The following is a 19,017-nucleotide window of genomic DNA, read 5'->3' as shown; positions in this document are numbered from 1 at the left end:
ACTATATTACATCACACTATAGAACTATATTACACTATAGAACTATATTACATCACACTATATTACACTATAGAACTATATTACATCACACTATATTACATTCCACTATAGACCTATATTACATCACACTATAGAACTATATTACACTATAGACCTATATTACATCACACTATATATACATACACTCTGCTATAGAACTATATTACACTATAGACCTATATTACATCACACTATATTACATTCCACTATAGACCTATATTACATCACACTATATTACATTCCACTATAGACCTATATTACATCACACTATATTACATTCCACTATAGACCTATATTACATCACACTATAGAACTATATTACACTATAGACCTATATTACATCACACTATAGAACTATATTCCACTATAGACCTATATTACATCACACTATATTACATTCCACTATAGACCTATATTACATCACACTATATTACATTCCACTCTAGACCTATATTACATCACACTATATTACACTCTGCTATAGAACTATATTACACTATAGACCTATATTACATCACACTATATTACACTCTGCTATAGAACTATATTACACTATAGACCTATATTACATCACACTATATTACATTCCACTATAGACCTATATTACATCACACTATATTACATTCCACTCTAGACCTATATTACATCACACTATAGAACTATATTACATCACACTATATTACATTCCACTATAGACCTATATTACATCACACTATAGAACTATATTACACTATAGAGCCTATACAACATCATCTGGTCTTCTGATTGGATGGATTTCAATCTAAAGTTTACATAACACAACAATAATTGGAGCGTAGGCCTATAGAATTAGGGCCGAGTGATGGAAACACAGCTGCAGCGTGCGCTATACCGCCACGGGTTTACGACCTCGGGTGATTTAGTGCGTGCAGTCACTGCAGTAATGAGTCGAGATTTGGCTGAAGTGCGTTAATTCACCAGAACACTCTGCGACCCGATACTTTACAGGGCCTTTATGACTGGGTGGGGGTGAGTGAGAGAGACCGGGGCTCAGCCGCAGGTCCACCGGTCTATTGTCTGGTCGGCGGAGTTCCCGCGCGCTGCGATATTGTTAATCACGGTGTATAACGGAATGCTAATGCGCGAGCCTGATTAACACGGAGCGCCTGGAAAGGAGAATAATCCGGGGAGGGGTACGGGGGTGGGGTGGGGGGAGAAGGGAAGAGAGGGAGGGAGGGAGGAGAAGGGAAGAGAGGGAGGGGTACGGGGGGTGGGGTGGGGGTGGGGGGGGGTAGAAGGGAAGAGAGGGAGGGAGGGAGGGAGGGAGGAGAAGGGAAGAGAGGGGAGGGGTACGGGGGTGGGGTGGGGGGGTAGAAGGGAAGAGATGGAGGGAGGGAGGAGAAGGGAAGAGAGGGGAGGGGTACGGGGGTGGGGGGGGTAGAAGGGAAGAGAGGGAGGGAGGGAGGAGAAGGGAAGAGAGGGGAGGGGTACAGGGGGTGGGGTGGGGGTGGGGAAGGAAGGAAGGAAAAGGGAAGAGGGGGAGGAAGAGAGGAAGGGAGGGAGGGAGGGAGGGAGGGAGAGAGGGAGGGAGAGAGAGCCCATTGGGGGGGAAGAAGAAGGAAGAGAGGGAGGGAGAGAGAGCCCATTGGGGGGGAGGAAGAAGAAGGGAAGAGAGGGAGGGAGAGAGAGCCCATTGGGGGGGGGAAGAAGAAGGGAAGAGAGAGAGGGAGAGAGAGCCCATTGCGGGGGGTCCATTGAGTTTTTATCTCTTCCTGCCGGTCTGTCCTCGGAACAGGCGGTAGAAAGGCGCTTTATGGCAGCGGGAGGTTTAAAGTCATCATTAAAACGGTGGTTTATTAGAGAAAGAGACCGCTGGTTATCTTCAGAGGTCAATGGGCTTATAGCCTACACTATAGTAGCTATATCCTAATAGGGGAATACAGGTGGTCCACCGGGCAGGTACAATTACCCTACAGAGGTTCCCTGCAGGTGAGGCAGGATGTGGAAGGAAGGATACAAAGGAACTAAGAGGTTTATGGGCAGGTAGACTGAACCTGGCTGATAAATTAACAACAGGCAGGTAGACTGAACCTGGCTGATAAATTAACAACAGGCAGGTAGACTGAACCTGGCTGATAAATTAACAACAGGCAGGTAGACTGAACCTGGCTGATAAATTAACAACAGGCAGGTAGACTGAACCTGGCTGATAAATTAACAACAGGCAGGTAGACTGAACCTGGCTGATAAATTAACAACAGGCAGGTAGACTGAACCTGGCTGGTAAATTAACAACAGGCAGGTAGACTGAACCTGGCTGATAAATTAACAACAGGCAGGTAGACTGAACCTGGCTGATAAATTAACAACAGGCAGGTAGACTGAACCTGGCTGATAAATTAACAACAGGCAGGTAGACTGAACCTGGCTGATAAATTAACAACAGGCAGGTAGACTGAACCTGGCTGATAAATTAACAACAGGCAGGTAGACTGAACCTGGCTGATAAATTAACAACAGGCAGGTAGACTGAACCTGGCTGGTAAATTAACAACAGGCAGGTAGACTGAACCTGGCTGATAAATTAACAACAGGCAGGTAGACTGAACCTGGCTGATAAATTTACAACAGGCAGGTAGACTGAACCTGGCTGATAAATTAACAACAGGCAGGTAGACTGAACCTGGCTGATAAATTAACAACAGGCAGGTAGACTGAACCTGGCTGGTAAATGAACAACAGGCAGGTAGACTGAACCTGGCTGATAAATTAACAACAGGCAGGTAGACTGAACCTGGCTGGTAAATTAACAACAGGCAGGTAGACTGAACCTGGCTGGTAAATTAACAACAGGCAGGTAGACTGAACCTGGCTGATAAATTAACAACAGGCAGGTAGACTGAACCTGGCTGATAAATTAACAACAGGCAGGTAGACTGAACCTGGCTGATAAATTAACAACAGGCAGGTAGACTGAACCTGGCTGATAAATCAACAACAGGCAGGTAGACTGAACCTGGGTGGTAAATTAACAACAGGCAGGTAGACTGAACCTGGCTGATAAATTAACAACAGGCAGGTAGACTGAACCTGGCTGATAAATTAACAACAGGCAGGTAGACTGAACCTGGCTGATAAATTAACAACAGGCAGGTAGACTGAACCTGGCTGATAAATTAACAACAGGCAGGTAGACTGAACCTGGCTGATAACAGGTAGACTGAACCTGGCTGATAAATTAACAACAGGCAGGTAGACTGAACCTGGCTGATAAATTAACAACAGGCAGGTAGACTGAACCTGGCTGATAAATTAACAACAGGCAGGTAGACTGAACCTGGCTGATAAATTAACAACAGGCAGGTAGACTGAACCTGGCTGATAAATTAACAACAGGCAGGTAGACTGAACCTGGCTGATAAATTAACAACAGGCAGGTAGACTGAACCTGGCTGATAAATTAACAACAGGCAGGTAGACTGATAAACTAAGACTAGTTGTAGTAGCCTAGCTATAACTGGAGAACTTACAACAGCTCAGTGACCAACCTGTCTCTGGCCTTAACCATCAAATCAAATGTATTTATATAGCCCTTCGTACATCAGCTGATATCTCAAAGTGCTGTACAGAAACCCAGCCTCAAACCCCAAACAGCAAGCAATGCAGGTGTAGAAGCACGGTGGCTAGGAAAAACTCCCTAGAAAGGCCAAAACCTAGGAAGAAACCTAGAGAGGAACCAAGCTATGTGGGGTGGCCAGTCCTCTTCTGGCTGTGCCGGGTGGAGATTATAACAGAACATGGCCAAGATGTTCAAATGTTCATAAATGACCAGCATGGTCAAATAGTAATAAGGCAGAACAGTTGAAACTGGAGCAGCAGCACAGTCAGGTGGACTGGGGACAGCAAGGAGTCATCATGTCAGGTAGTCCTGGGGCATGGTCGTAGGGCTCAGGTCCTCCGAGAGAGAGAAAGAAAGAGAGGAGGAGAGAATTAGAGAACGCACACTTAGATTCACACAGGAGAAGTACTCCAGATATAACAAACTGACCCTAGCCCCCCGACACATAAACTACTGCAGCATAAATACTGGAGGCTGAGACAGGAGGGGTCAGGAGACACTGTGGCCCCATCCGAGGACACCCCCAGACAGGGCCAAACAGGAAGGATATAACCCCACCCACTTTGCCAAAGCACAGCCCCCACACCACTAGAGGGATATCTTCAACCACCAACTTACCATCCTGAGACAAGGCTGAGTATAGCCCACAAAGATCTCTGCCATGGCACAACCCAAGGGGGGGCGCCAACCTAGACAGGATGACCACATCAGTGACTCACCCCTTCCAGGGACGGCATGAGAGAGCCCCAGTAAGCCAGTGACTCAGCCCCTGTAATAGGGTTAGAGGCAGAGAATCCCAGTGGAAAGAGGGGAACCGGCCAGGCAGAGACAGCAAGGGCGGTTCGTTGCTCCAGAGCCTTTCCGTTCACCTTCCCACTCCTGGGCCAGACTACACTCAATCATATGACCCACTGAAGAGATGAGTCTTCAGTAAAGACTTAAAGGTTGACAACAGGCAGGTAGCGTCTCTTACATGGGTAGGCAGATCATTCCATAAAAATGGAGCTCTTTAGGAGAAAGCCCTGCCTCCAGCTGTTTGCTTAGAAATTCTAGGGACAATTAGGAGGCCTGCGTCTTGTGACCGTAGCGTACGTGTAGGTATGTACGGCAGGACCAAATCAGAGAGGTAGGTAGGAGCAAGCCCATGTCATGCTTTGCAGGTTAGCAGTAAAACCCTGAAATCAGCCCTTGCTTTGACAGGAAGCCAGTGTAGAGAGGCTAGCACTGGAGTAATATGATCACATTTTTTGGTTCTAGTCAGGATTCTAGCAGCCGTATTTAGCACTAACTGAAGTTTATTTAGTGCTTTATCCGGGTAGCCGGAAAGTAGAGCATTGCAGTAGTCTAACCTAGAAGTGACAAAAGCATGGATTAATTTTTCTGCATCATTTTTGGACAGAAAGTTTCTGATTTTTGCAATGTTACGTAGATGGAAAAAAAGCTGTTGACATGCTCAAATGGACTACAGAAGGTAGAGTGCAGGCCAGGCAGCGACTACGTGGTATTTCTGACCTTTAGTCCTAATTCAAATGGACCCTTAATCTCTCTCTCTCTCCAGACATGTTGAACATACGCAGAAGGTACCACAGACACCACTGCCCCCACCGACGCTGCATGCCCCTGCACTCCAGAGTACCATTCCCCTGAGGTAAGAACCACGTCATCACCAACGCCACCTGTGGGCGTGTCCAGGGATGTCAGGGGTCAAAGGGTGAAACACCCGCTGCGGCTGCAGTGTGTGATTAAGACCAGAGGTTTGTGTTCACACAGTCCTGTAGAAGACGGGGTGGCAGGTAACCTAGTGGTTAGAGTGTAGAGGAGGCAGGTAACCTAGTGGTTAGAGTGTAGAGGAGGCAGGTAACCTAGTGGTTAGAGTGTAGAGGAGGCAGGTAACCTAGTGGTTAGAGTGTAGAGGAGGCAGGTAACCTAGTGGTTAGAGTGTAGAGGAGGCAGGTAACCTAGTGGTTAGAGTGTAGAGGAGGCAGGTAACCTAGTGGTTAGAGTGTAGAGGAGGCAGGTAACCTAGTGGTTAGAGTGTAGAGGAGGCAGGTAGTCTAGTGGTTAGAGTGTAGAGGAGGCAGGTAGTCTAGTGGTTAGAGTGTAGAGGAGGCGGTCCTTCTGTAGCTCAGTTGGTAGAGCATGGCGCTTGTAACGCCAGGGTAGTGGTTAGACCACCCATACGTGAATGTAGCAGACTGTAGTCGCTTTGGATAAAAGCGTCTGCTAAATGTGGTTAGAGTGTAGAGTTGGTATGGGCGCTTGTAACGCCAGGGTAGTGGGGTTCGAGGGACCACCCATACGTAGAATGTATGCACACATGACTGTAAGTCGCTTTGCAGGTAGCCTAGTGGTTAGAGTGTAGAGGAGGTAGGTAGTCTAGTGGTTAGAGTGTAGAGGAGGCAGGTAACCTAGTGGTTAGAGTGTAGAGGAGGCAGGTAACCTAGTGGTTAGAGTGTAGAGGAGGCAGGTAACCTAGTGGTTAGAGTGTAGAGGAGGCAGGTAACCTAGTGGTTAGAGTGTAGAGGAGGCAGGTAACCTAGTGGTTAGAGTGTAGAGGAGGCAGGTAACCTAGTGGTTAGAGTGTAGAGGAGGCAGGTAGTCTAGTGGTTAGAGTGTAGAGGTGGCAGGTAACCTAGTGGTTAGAGTGTAGAGGAGGCAGGTAGCCTAGTGGTTAGAGTGTAGAGGAGGCAGGTAACCTAGTGGTTAGAGTGTAGAGGAGACAGGTAACCTAGTGGTTAGAGTGTAGAGGAGGCAGGTAACCTAGTGGTTAGAGTGTAGAGGAGGCAGGTAACCTAGTGGTTAGAGTGTAGAGGAGGCAGGTAACCTAGTGGTTAGAGTGTAGAGGAGGCAGGTAACCTAGTGGTTAGAGTGTAGAGGAGGCAGGTAACCTAGTGGTTAGATCGTTGGGCCAGTAACCGAAAGGTTTCTGGACCGAATCCCAGAGCTGACAAGGTAAACATCTGTCGTTCTGCCCCTGAACAAGGCAGTTAACCCACTGTTCCCCTGAACAAGGCAGTTAACCCACTGTTCCCCTGAACAAGGCAGTTAACCCCACTGTTCCCCTGAACAAGGCAGTTAACCCACTGTTCCCCTGAACAAGGCAGTTAACCCACTGTTCCCCTGAACAAGGCAGTTAACCCACTGTTCCCCTGAACAAGGCAGTTAACCCACTGTTCCCCTGAACAAGGCAGTTAACCCACTGTTCCCCTGAACAAGGCAGTTAACCCACTGTTCCCCTGAACAAGGCAGTTAACCCACTGTTCCCCTGCACAAGGCAGTTAACCCACTGTTCCCCTGAACAAGGCAGTTAACCCACTGTTCCCCTGAACAAGGCAGTTAACCCACTGTTCCCCTGAACAAGGCAGTTAACCCACTGTTCCCCTGAACAAGGCAGTTAACCCACTGTTCCCCTGAACAAGGCAGTTAACCCACTGTTCCCCTGAACAAGGCAGTTAACCTGTTCCCTGGTAGGCCGTCATTGTAATTAAGAATTTGTTCTTAACTGACGAGAGAGAGAGAATCATTCTCAAACAACATTATTTAAACTGAGGAGGGCCACTGGCCCCTCTTTCTCACATGCACACTGCTAAAATGTTCCTGCCCCATGACACTGTCTATATTCTCTCTGCCTGACCCACTGTCTATATTCTCTCTGCCTGACCCACTGTCTATATTCTCTCTGCCTGACCCATAACACTGTCTATATTCTCTCTGCCTGACCCATAACACTGTCTATATTCTCTCTGCCTGACCCATAACACTGTCTATATTCTCTCTGCCTGACCCATAACACTGTCTATATTCTCTCTGCCTGACCCACTGTCTATATTCTCTCTGCCTGACCCACTGTCTATATTCTCTCTGCCTGACCCACTGTCTATATTCTCTCTGCCTGACCCACTGTCTATATTCTCTCTGCCTGACCCACTGTCTATATTCTCTCTACCTGACCCACTGTCTATATTCTCTCTACCTGACCCATAACACTGTCTATATTCTCTCTGCCTGACCCATAACACTGTCTATATTCTCTCTACCTGACCCATAACACTGTCTATATTCTCTCTACCTGACCCACTGTCTATATTCTCTCTACCTGACCCATAACACTGTCTATATTCTCTCTGCCTGACCCACTGTCTATATTCTCTCTGCCTGACCCATAACACTGTCTATATTCTCTCTGCCTGACCCATAACACTGTCTATATTCTCTCTACCTGACCCATAACACTGTCTATATTCTCTCTACCTGACCCACTGTCTATATTCTCTCTACCTGACCCACTGTCTATATTCTCTCTGCCTGACCCATAACACTGTCTATATTCTCTCTACCTGACCCATAACACTGTCTATATTCTCTCTGCCTGACCCACTGTCTATATTCTCTCTGCCTGACCCATAACACTGTCTATATTCTCTCTACCTGACCCACTGTCTATATTCTCTCTACCTGACCCATAACACTGTCTATATTCTCTCTGCCTGACCCACTGTCTATATTCTCTCTACCTGACCCATAACACTGTCTATATTCTCTCTACCTGACCCACTGTCTATATTCTCTCTACCTGACCCATAACACTGTCTATATTCTCTCTGCCTGACCCACTGTCTATATTCTCTCTACCTGACCCATAACACTGTCTATATTCTCTCTGCCTGACCCACTGTCTATATTCTCTCTGCCTGACCCATAACACTGTCTATATTCTCTCTACCTGACCCACTGTCTATATTCTCTCTGCCTGACCCACTGTCTATATTCTCTCTACCTGACCCATAACACTGTCTATATTCTCTCTACCTGACCCACTGTCTATATTCTCTCTACCTGACCCATAACACTGTCTATATTCTCTCTACCTGACCCACTGTCTATATTCTCTCTGCCTGACCCATAACACTGTCTATATTCTCTCTTCCTGACCCATAACACTGTCTATATTCTCTCTGCCTGACCCACTGTCTATATTCTCTCTTCCTGACCCATAACACTGTCTATATTCTCTCTACCTGACCCACTGTCTATATTCTCTCTGCCTGACCCACTGTCTATATTCTCTCTGCCTGACCCATAACACTGTCTATATTCTCTCTGCCTGACCCATAACACTGTCTATATTCTCTCTGCCTGACCCATAACACTGTCTATATTCTCTCTGCCTGACCCACTGTCTATATTCTCTCTGCCTGACCCATAACACTGTCTATATTCTCTCTACCTGACCCATAACACTGTCTATATTCTCTCTACCTGACCCATAACACTGTCTATATTCTCTCTACCTGACCCATAACACTGTCTATATTCTCTCTGCCTGACCCATAACACTGTCTATATTCTCTCTGCCTGACCCATAACACTGTCTATATTCTCTCTGCCTGACCCATAACACTGTCTATATTCTCTCTACCTGACCCATAACACTGTCTATATTCTCTCTACCTGACCCATAACACTGTCTATATTCTCTCTACCTGACCCACTGTCTATATTCTCTCTACCTGACCCACTGTCTATATTCTCTCTGCCTGACCCATAACACTGTCTATATTCTCTCTACCTGACCCATAACACTGTCTATATTCTCTCTGCCTGACCCATAACACTGTCTATATTCTCTCTGCCTGACCCATAACACTGTCTATATTCTCTCTACCTGACCCATAACACTGTCTATATTCTCTCTGCCTGACCCATAACACTGTCTATATTCTCTCTGCCTGACCCACTGTCTATATTCTCTCTACCTGACCCACTGTCTATATTCTCTCTACCTGACCCACTGTCTATATTCTCTCTACCTGACCCACTGTCTATATTCTCTCTGCCTGACCCATAACACTGTCTATATTCTCTCTCCCTGACCCATAACACTGTCTATATTCTCTCTGCCTGACCCATAACACTGTCTATATTCTCTCTCCCTGACCCATAACACTGTCTATATTCTCTCTGCCTGACCCATAACACTGACTATATTCTCTCTACCTGACCCATAACACTGTCTATATTCTCTCTACCTGACCCACAACACTGACTATATTCTCTCTACCTGACCCACTGTCTATATTCTCTCTGCCTGACCCATAACACTGACTATATTCTCTCTACCTGACCCACTGTCTATATTCTCTCTACCTGACCCATAACACTGTCTATATTCTCTCTACCTGACCCACTGTCTATATTCTCTCTGCCTGACCCATAACACTGACTATATTCTCTCTACCTGACCCACTGTCTATATTCTCTCTACCTGACCCATAACACTGTCTATATTCTCTCTACCTGACCCACTGTCTATATTCTCTCTGCCTGACCCATAACACTGTCTATATTCTCTCTACCTGACCCACTGTCTATATTCTCTCTACCTGACCCATAACACTGTCTATATTCTCTCTACCTGACCCATAACACTGTCTATATTCTCTCTACCTGACCCACAACACTGTCTATATTCTCTCTACCTGACCCACTGTCTATATTCTCTCTACCTGACCCATAACACTGTCTATATTCTCTCTACCTGACCCACTGTCTATATTCTCTCTGCCTGACCCATAACACTGTCTATATTCTCTCTGCCTGACCCATAACACTGTCTATATTCTCTCTGCCTGACCCATAACACTGTCTATATTCTCTCTACCTGACCCATAACACTGTCTATATTCTCTCTACCTGACCCATAACACTGTCTATATTCTCTCTGCCTGACCCACTGTCTATATTCTCTCTACCTGACCCATAACACTGTCTATATTCTCTCTGCCTGACCCACTGTCTATATTCTCTCTGCCTGACCCACTGTCTATATTCTCTCTACCTGACCCATAACACTGTCTATATTCTCTCTACCTGACCCACTGTCTATATTCTCTCTACCTGACCCATAACACTGTCTATATTCTCTCTGCCTGACCCATAACACTGTCTATATTCTCTCTACCTGACCCACTGTCTATATTCTCTCTACCTGACCCACAACACTGTCTATATTCTCTCTACCTGACCCACTGTCTATATTCTCTCTACCTGACCCATAACACTGTCTATATTCTCTCTACCTGACCCACTGTCTATATTCTCTCTGCCTGACCCACTGTCTATATTCTCTCTACCTGACCCATAACACTGTCTATATTCTCTCTACCTGACCCACTGTCTATATTCTCTCTGCCTGACCCATAACACTGTCTATATTCTCTCTACCTGACCCACTGTCTATATTCTCTCTACCTGACCCACTGTCTATATTCTCTCTACCTGACCCACTGTCTATATTCTCTCTACCTGACCCACTGTCTATATTCTCTCTGCCTGACCCATAACACTGTCTATATTCTCTCTACCTGACCCACTGTCTATATTCTCTCTACCTGACCCACTGTCTATATTCTCTCTACCTGACCCACTGTCTATATTCTCTCTACCTGACCCACTGTCTATATTCTCTCTGCCTGACCCACTGTCTATATTCTCTCTACCTGACCCATAACACTGTCTATATTCTCTCTACCTGACCCACTGTCTATATTCTCTCTGCCTGACCCACTGTCTATATTCTCTCTGCCTGACCCATAACACTGTCTATATTCTCTCTGCCTGACCCATAACACTGTCTATATTCTCTCTACCTGACCCATAACACTGTCTATATTCTCTCTACCTGACCCACTGTCTATATTCTCTCTACCTGACCCACTGTCTATATTCTCTCTACCTGACCCACTGTCTATATTCTCTCTGCCTGACCCACTGTCTATATTCTCTCTGCCTGACCCATAACACTGTCTATATTCTCTCTGCCTGACCCATAACACTGTCTATATTCTCTCTACCTGACCCATAACACTGTCTATATTCTCTCTGCCTGACCCATAACACTGTCTATATTCTCTCTGCCTGACCCATAACACTGTCTATATTCTCTCTACCTGACCCACTGTCTATATTCTCTCTACCTGACCCACTGTCTATATTCTCTCTACCTGACCCACTGTCTATATTCTCTCTGCCTGACCCATAACACTGTCTATATTCTCTCTGCCTGACCCATAACACTGTCTATATTCTCTCTGCCTGACCCACTGTCTATATTCTCTCTGCCTGACCCACTGTCTATATTCTCTCTACCTGACCCATAACACTGTCTATATTCTCTCTGCCTGACCCACTGTCTATATTCTCTCTGCCTGACCCACTGTCTATATTCTCTCTGCCTGACCCATAACACTGTCTATATTCTCTCTGCCTGACCCACTGTCTATATTCTCTCTACCTGACCCACTGTCTATATTCTCTCTACCTGACCCACTGTCTATATTCTCTCTACCTGACCCATAACACTGTCTATATTCTCTCTGTTTAGGTGTAACAGAGTGAACATGGAGGTAAGAGAGAAGAGGAGAATATCTGTGACATCCTCCCCCACAGGACACCACACACACCTGTGGGGACACACCTGTGGGGACACACCTGTGGGCACACACCTGTGGGGACACACCTGTGGGGACACACCTGTGGGGACACACCTGTGGACAAGAGACACGGAGTGAGGAAACACGGCGCTGAAAGACTGAACACTGAGCGAGAGACATCAGCCTGCGCTGAGACTGGGAGTTTGGGTAGAGAGGAGAGAGAGGACTACTGCTGCTGCTGTCGAACAGACATAGATCTGAACTGGAGTCACTAGACTACCTGCCTTCCTGCTCACATCACTAGACTACCTGCCTTCCTGCTCACATCACTAGACTACCTGCCTTCCTGCTCACATCACTAGACTACCTGCCTTCCTGCTCACATCACTAGACTACCTGCCTTCCTGCTCACATCACTAGACTACCTGCCTTCCTGCTCACATCACTAGACTACCTGCCTTCCTGCTCACATCACTAGACTACCTGCCTTCCTGCTCACATCACTAGACTACCTGCCTTCCTGCTCACATCACTAGACTACCTGCCTTCCTGCTCACATCACTAGACTACCTGCCTTCCTGCTCACATCACTAGACTACCTGCCTTCCTGCTCACATCACTAGACTACCTGCCTTCCTGCTCACATCACTAGACTACCTGCCTTCCTGCTCACATCACTAGACTACCTGCCTTCCTGACTCACATCTAGCCTTTCCTGCTCACATCACTAGACTACCTGCCTTCCTGCTCACATCACTAGACTACCTGCCTTCCTGCTCACATCACTAGACTACCTGCCTTCCTGCTCACATCACTAGACTACCTGCCTTCCTGCTCACATCACTAGACTACCTGCCTTCCTGCTCACATCACTAGACTACCTGCCTTCCTGCTCACATCACTAGACTACCTGCCTTCCTGCTCACATCACTAGACTACCTGCCTTCCTGCTCACATCACTAGACTACCTGCCTTCCTGCTCACATCACTAGACTACCTGCCTTCCTGCTCACATCACTAGACTACCTGCCTTCCTGCTCACATCACTAGACTACCTGCCTTCCTGCTCACATCACTAGACTACCTGCCTTCCTGCTCATCATCTACCTGCCTTCCTAGACATCACCTGCCTTCCTGCTCACATCACTAGACTACCTGCCTTCCTGCTCACATCACTAGACTACCTGCCTTCCTGCTCACATCACTAGACTACCTGCCTTCCTGCTCACATCACTAGACTACCTGCCTTCCTGCTCACATCACTAGACTACCTGCCTTCCTGCTCACATCACTAGACTACCTGCCTTCCTGCTCACATCACTAGACTACCTGCCTTCCTGCTCACATCACTAGACTACCTGCCTTCCTGCTCACATCACTAGACTACCTGCCTTCCTGCTCACATCACTAGACTACCTGCCTTCCTGCTCACATCACTAGACTACCTGCCTTCCTGCTCACATCACTAGACTACCTGCCTTCCTGCTCACATCACTAGACTACCTGCCTTCCTGCTCACATCACTAGACTACCTGCCTTCCTGCTCACATCACTAGACTACCTGCCTTCCTGCTCACATCACTAGACTACCTGCCTTCCTGCTCACATCACTAGACTACCTTCCTGCTCACCACTAGACTACCTTTCCTGCTCACATCACTAGACTACCTGCCTTCCTGCTCACATCACTAGACTACCTGCCTTCCTGCTCACATCACTAGACTACCTGCCTTCCTGCTCACATCACTAGACTACCTGCCTTCCTGCTCACATCACTAGACTACCTGCCTTCCTGCTCACATCACTAGACTACCTGCCTTCCTGCTCACATCACTAGACTACCTGCCTTCCTGCTCACATCACTAGACTACCTGCCTTCCTGCTCACATCACTAGACTACCTGCCTTCCTGCTCACATCACTAGACTACCTGCCTTCCTGCTCACATCACTAGACTACCTGCCTTCCTGCTCACATCACTTCATGTACCACCGCCATCTATCTGGGTACTGAGACATTTATACTATATACCACAGTACCAAAACATTTATACTATATACCACAGTACCAAAACATGTATACTATATAACACAGTACCAAAACATTTATACTGTATACCACAGTACCAAAACATTTGTACTATATACCACAGTACCAAAACATGTATACTATATAACACAGTACCAAAACATTTATACTATATACCACAGTACCAAAACATTTATACTATATACCACAGTACCAAAACATTTATACTATATACCACAGTACCAAAACATGTATACTATATAACACAGTACCAAAACATTTATACTATATACCACAGTACCAAAACATTTATACTATATACCACAGTACCAAAACATTTATACTATATACCACAGTACCAAAACATGTATACTATATACCACAGTACCAAAACATTTATACTATATACCACAGTACCAAGACATTTATACTATATACCACAGTACCATAAAAACTACAGCTCAGACTAATACAATATACAGAATAAGTGTTTTTATGGGAGAAATGCACTTCAAATGTACAGTATGTTCCAGTTAATGACCTTTTAATAATAAAACAATCTGTTTATACTCTTTTCAGTCTGGTGTAATGCTTGACCATCTCAGTCCATCCCATTAGGAATGGTAGGGGTCTCAGTCCAGCCCATTAGGAATGGTAGGAGTCTCAGTCCAGCCCATTAGGAATGGTAGGAGTCTCAGTCCAGCCCATTAGGAATGGTAGGAGTCTCAGTCCATCCCATTAGGAATGGTAGGAGTCTCAGTCCAGCCCATTAGGAATGGTAGGGGTCTCAGTCCAGCCCATTAGGAATGGTAGGGGTCTCAGTCCATCCCATTAGGAATGGTAGGGGTCTCAGTCCATCCCATTAGGAATGGTAGGAGTCTCAGTCCATCCCATTAGGAATGGTAGGAGTCTCAGTCCAGCCCATTAGGAATGGTAGGAGTCTCAGTCCATCCCATTAGGAATGGTAGGAGTCTCAGTCCAGCCCATTAGGAATGGTAGGGGTCTCAGTCCAGCCCATTAGGAATGGTAGGAGTCTCAGTCCATCCCATTAGGAATGGTAGGAGTCTCAGTCCAGCCCATTAGGAATGGTAGGAGTCTCAGTCCAGCCCATTAGGAATGGTAGGAGTCTCAGTCCATCCCATTAGGAATGGTAGGAGTCTCAGTCCATCCCATTAGGAATGGTAGGAGTCTCAGTCCATCCCATTAGGAATGGTAGGAGTCTCAGTCCATCCCATTAGGAATGGTAGGAGTCTCAGTCCATCCCATTAGGAATGGTAGGAGTCTCAGTCCATCCCATTAGGAATGGTAGGAGTCTCAGTCCATCCCATTAGGAATGGTAGGGGTCTCAGTCCATCCCATTAGGAATGGTAGGAGTCTCAGTCCATCCCATTAGGAATGGTAGGAGTCTCAGTCCATCCCATTAGGAATGGTAGGAGTCTCAGTCCATCCCATTAGGAATGGTAGGAGTCTCAGTCCATCCCATTAGGAATGGTAGGAGTCTCAGTCCATCCCATTAGGAATGGTAGGAGTCTCAGTCCATCCCATTAGGAATGGTAGGAGTCTCAGTCCATCCCATTAGGAATGGTAGGAGTCTCAGTCCATCCCATTAGGAATGGTAGGAGTCTCAGTCCAGCCCATTAGGAATGGTAGGAGTCTCAGTCCAGCCCATTAGGAATGGTAGGAGTCTCAGTCCATCCCATTAGGAATGGTAGGAGTCTCAGTCCATCCCATTAGGAATGGTAGGAGTCTCAGTCCATCCCATTAGGAATGGTAGGAGTCTCAGTCCAGCCCATTAGGAATGGTAGGAGTCTTAGTCCAGCCCATTAGGAATGGTAGGAGTCTCAGTCAATCCCATTAGGAATGGTAGGAGTCTCAGTCCATCCCATTAGGAATGGTAGGAGTCTCAGTGGCCGTTACAACATGGTACAGTTAGAGATATCATGTTGTCTAGGCAACTACAGAAGGTAACTACAGAAGACAACACAGCTGTTTTCATTTACACTTCCATTTATTAACCTCAGTTACACATTAAGTCACGAGGACTAAACTCAGCAAAAAAGAAACGTCCCCTTTTCAGGACCCTGTCTTTCAAAGACAATTTGTAAAAATCCAAATAACTTCACAGATCTTCATTGTAAAGGGTTTAAACACTGTTTCCCATGCTTGTTCAATGAACCATAAACAGTTCATGAACATGCACCTGTGGAACGGTCGTTAAGACACTAACAGCTTACAGACGGTAGGCAATTAAGGTCACAGTTATGAACAACTAGTACACTAAAGAGGCCTTTCTACTGACTCTGAAAAACACCAAAAGAAAGATGCCCAGTGTCCCTGCTCATCTGTTTAAATGTGCCTTAGGCATGCTGCAAGGAGGCATGAGGACTGCAGATGTGGCCAGGGCAATAAATTGCAATGTCCGTACTGTGAGATGCCTGAGACAGCGCTACAGGGAGACAGGACGGACAGCTGATCGTCCTCGCAGTGGCAGACCACGTGTAACAACACCTGCACAGGATCGGTACATCCGAACATCATACCTGCGGGACAGGTACAGGATGGCAACAACAACTGCCTGAGTTACACCAGGAACACACAATCCCTCCATCAGTACTCAGACTGTCCGCAAAAGGCTGAGAGAGGCTGGACTGAGGGCTTGTAGGCCTGTTGTAAGGCAGGTCCTCACCAGACATCATGGTCAACAACGTCGCTGGACCAGACAGGAGAGGCAAGAAGGTCTCTTCACTGACGAGTGTCGGTTTGGTCTCACCAGGGGTGATGGTCGGATTCACGTTTATCGTCAAAGGAATGAGCGTTACGACGAGGCCTGTACTCTGGAGCGGGATCGATTTGGAGGTGGAGGGTCCGTCATGGTCTGGGGTGTCACAGTATCGGACTGAGCTTGTTGTTGAGATTGCCCTCAATGACGCTGTGCGTAACAGGGAAGACATCCTCCTCCCTCATGTGGTACCCTTCCTGCAGGCTCATCCTGACATGACCCTCCAGCATGACAATGCCACCAGCCATACTGCTCATTCTGTGCGTGATTTCCTACAAGACACACACCATGGCCAGCGAAGAGCCCGGATCTCAATCCCATTTAGCACATCTGGGACCTGTTGGATCGGAGGGTGAGGGCTAGGGCCATTCCTCCCAGAAATGTCCGGGAACTTGCAGGTGCCTTGGTGGAAGAGTGGGGTAACATCTCACAGCAAGAACATCTGGTGTCCATGAGTCCATGAGGAGGAGATGCACTGCAGTACTTAATGCAGCTGGTGGCCACACCAGATACTGACTGTTACTTTTTACTTTGACCCCCCTTTGTTCAGGGACACATTATTCCATTTCTGTTAGTCACATGTCTGCGGAACTTGTTCAGTTTATGTCTCAGTTGAAGAATCTTATGTTCATACAAATATTTCCACGGTAAGTTTGCTGAAAATAAATGCAGTTGACAGTGAGAGAACGTTTCATTTTCTGCTGAGTTTATATAAAATCACACTGCAGGGAGAAAACACACGTAAAACATTTCTGTGGAACACACACACACACACACACACACACACACACACACACACACACACACACACACACACACACACACACACACACACACACACACACACACACACACACACACACACACACACACATCAGCCCCCTGATAACATGGTTCCCCATCATCTCTCCCTCGTCTCATCTCTCCTCTTTTCTCATCTCTCCCTTCTCCCTCCATCATCTCTCCTCCCATTCTTCCTCCATCATCTCTCCTCCCTCCATCTCCCTCCATCATCTCTCCTCCTCCCTTCTCCCTCCATCATCTCTCCTCCCCATCATCTCTCCTCCCTCTCCCTCCATCATCTCCCTCCCTTCTCCCTCCATCATCTCTCCTCCCTCTCTCCCTCCATCATCATCTCCTCCCTTCTCCCCTCATCATCATATCATCTCTAATGACTACCCTTTTCACACACAATCATCTATCATCACAGACACACAATCTCTACACAGACACACAATCTCTACACAGACACACAATCTCTACACAGACACACAATCTCTACACAGACACACAATCTCTACACAGACACACAATCTCTACACAGACACACAATCTCTACACAGACACACAATCTCTACACAGACACACAATCTCTACACAGACACACAATCTCTACACAGACACACAATCTCTACACAGACACACAATCTCTACACAGACACAGACACACAATCTCTACACAGACGCACACACACACACCCAGAGGTCACTTCTACACAGTGGTCACAGAGAAATAAAACTCGAGGCCTCTAATCTGTGACACTCTTCTCTTCTTCCATCCTCCTCTCTCTGTCTCTTGTGGTTGTGGTTGTATCTGTGGTCAGTGCTGAACAGTCATGTTGAGCAGTCTCTTGCTCAGTAAGGTGTTGTGTTGCTTCAGGTAGTCGATGAGATCAGCTTGTTTCTCCACTACCTCCTCCAGACTGGAGCCCTCTCTGGAGAGGAACAGGACAACAAGGACAGGACAACGTTAGAACAATGAAAAGGCAACATTAGGACACACAATTAACATAAGGGTCAGGGTTAGGTGTGTGTATATATACCAGAAGTCAGTCCAGGGTTAGGTGTGTATATATACCTGAACAGACCAGTCCAGGGTTAGGTGTGTATATATACCTGAAGTCAGTCCAGGGTTAGGTGTATATATATATATATATATACCTGAAGTCAGTCCAGGGTTAGGTGTGTATATATATATACCTGAAGTCAGTCCAGGGTTAGGTGTGTATATATATACCTGAAGTCAGTCCAGGGTTAGGTGTGTATATAGACCTGAAGCCAGTCCAGGGTTAGGTGTGTATATATACCTGAAGCCAGTCCAGGGTTAGGTGTGTATATATACCTGAAGTCAGTCCAGGGTTA

At 46.5% G+C, this 19,017-nt stretch overlaps 2 long non-coding RNA genes across 2 annotated transcripts; both read right to left on the bottom strand.

Annotated features, from left to right (window-relative positions):
• Positions 1 to 245: 245 nt before the first annotated feature.
• LOC127918763 (uncharacterized) lies at positions 246 to 1,189 on the bottom strand. Its single transcript, XR_008100751.1, has 3 exons — positions 737 to 1,189; positions 544 to 637; positions 246 to 370 (listed from the first exon to the last, which is right to left on the bottom strand). It is a non-coding gene; the product is annotated as an uncharacterized LOC127918763 (long non-coding RNA).
• An 8,686-nt stretch (positions 1,190 to 9,875) lies between these two features.
• On the bottom strand, positions 9,876 to 11,169 carry LOC127918764 (uncharacterized). The gene is made up of 3 exons (XR_008100753.1): positions 11,083 to 11,169; positions 10,717 to 10,861; positions 9,876 to 9,993 (listed from the first exon to the last, which is right to left on the bottom strand). It is a non-coding gene; the product is annotated as an uncharacterized LOC127918764 (long non-coding RNA).
• Positions 11,170 to 19,017: the final 7,848 nt, after the last annotated feature.

Source organism: Oncorhynchus keta, unplaced genomic scaffold, assembly GCF_023373465.1.
Source record: "Oncorhynchus keta strain PuntledgeMale-10-30-2019 unplaced genomic scaffold, Oket_V2 Un_contig_1480_pilon_pilon, whole genome shotgun sequence".
Taxonomy (NCBI): domain Eukaryota; kingdom Metazoa; phylum Chordata; class Actinopteri; order Salmoniformes; family Salmonidae; genus Oncorhynchus; species Oncorhynchus keta.
This window is presented reverse-complemented; position numbering and strand designations above follow the sequence as displayed.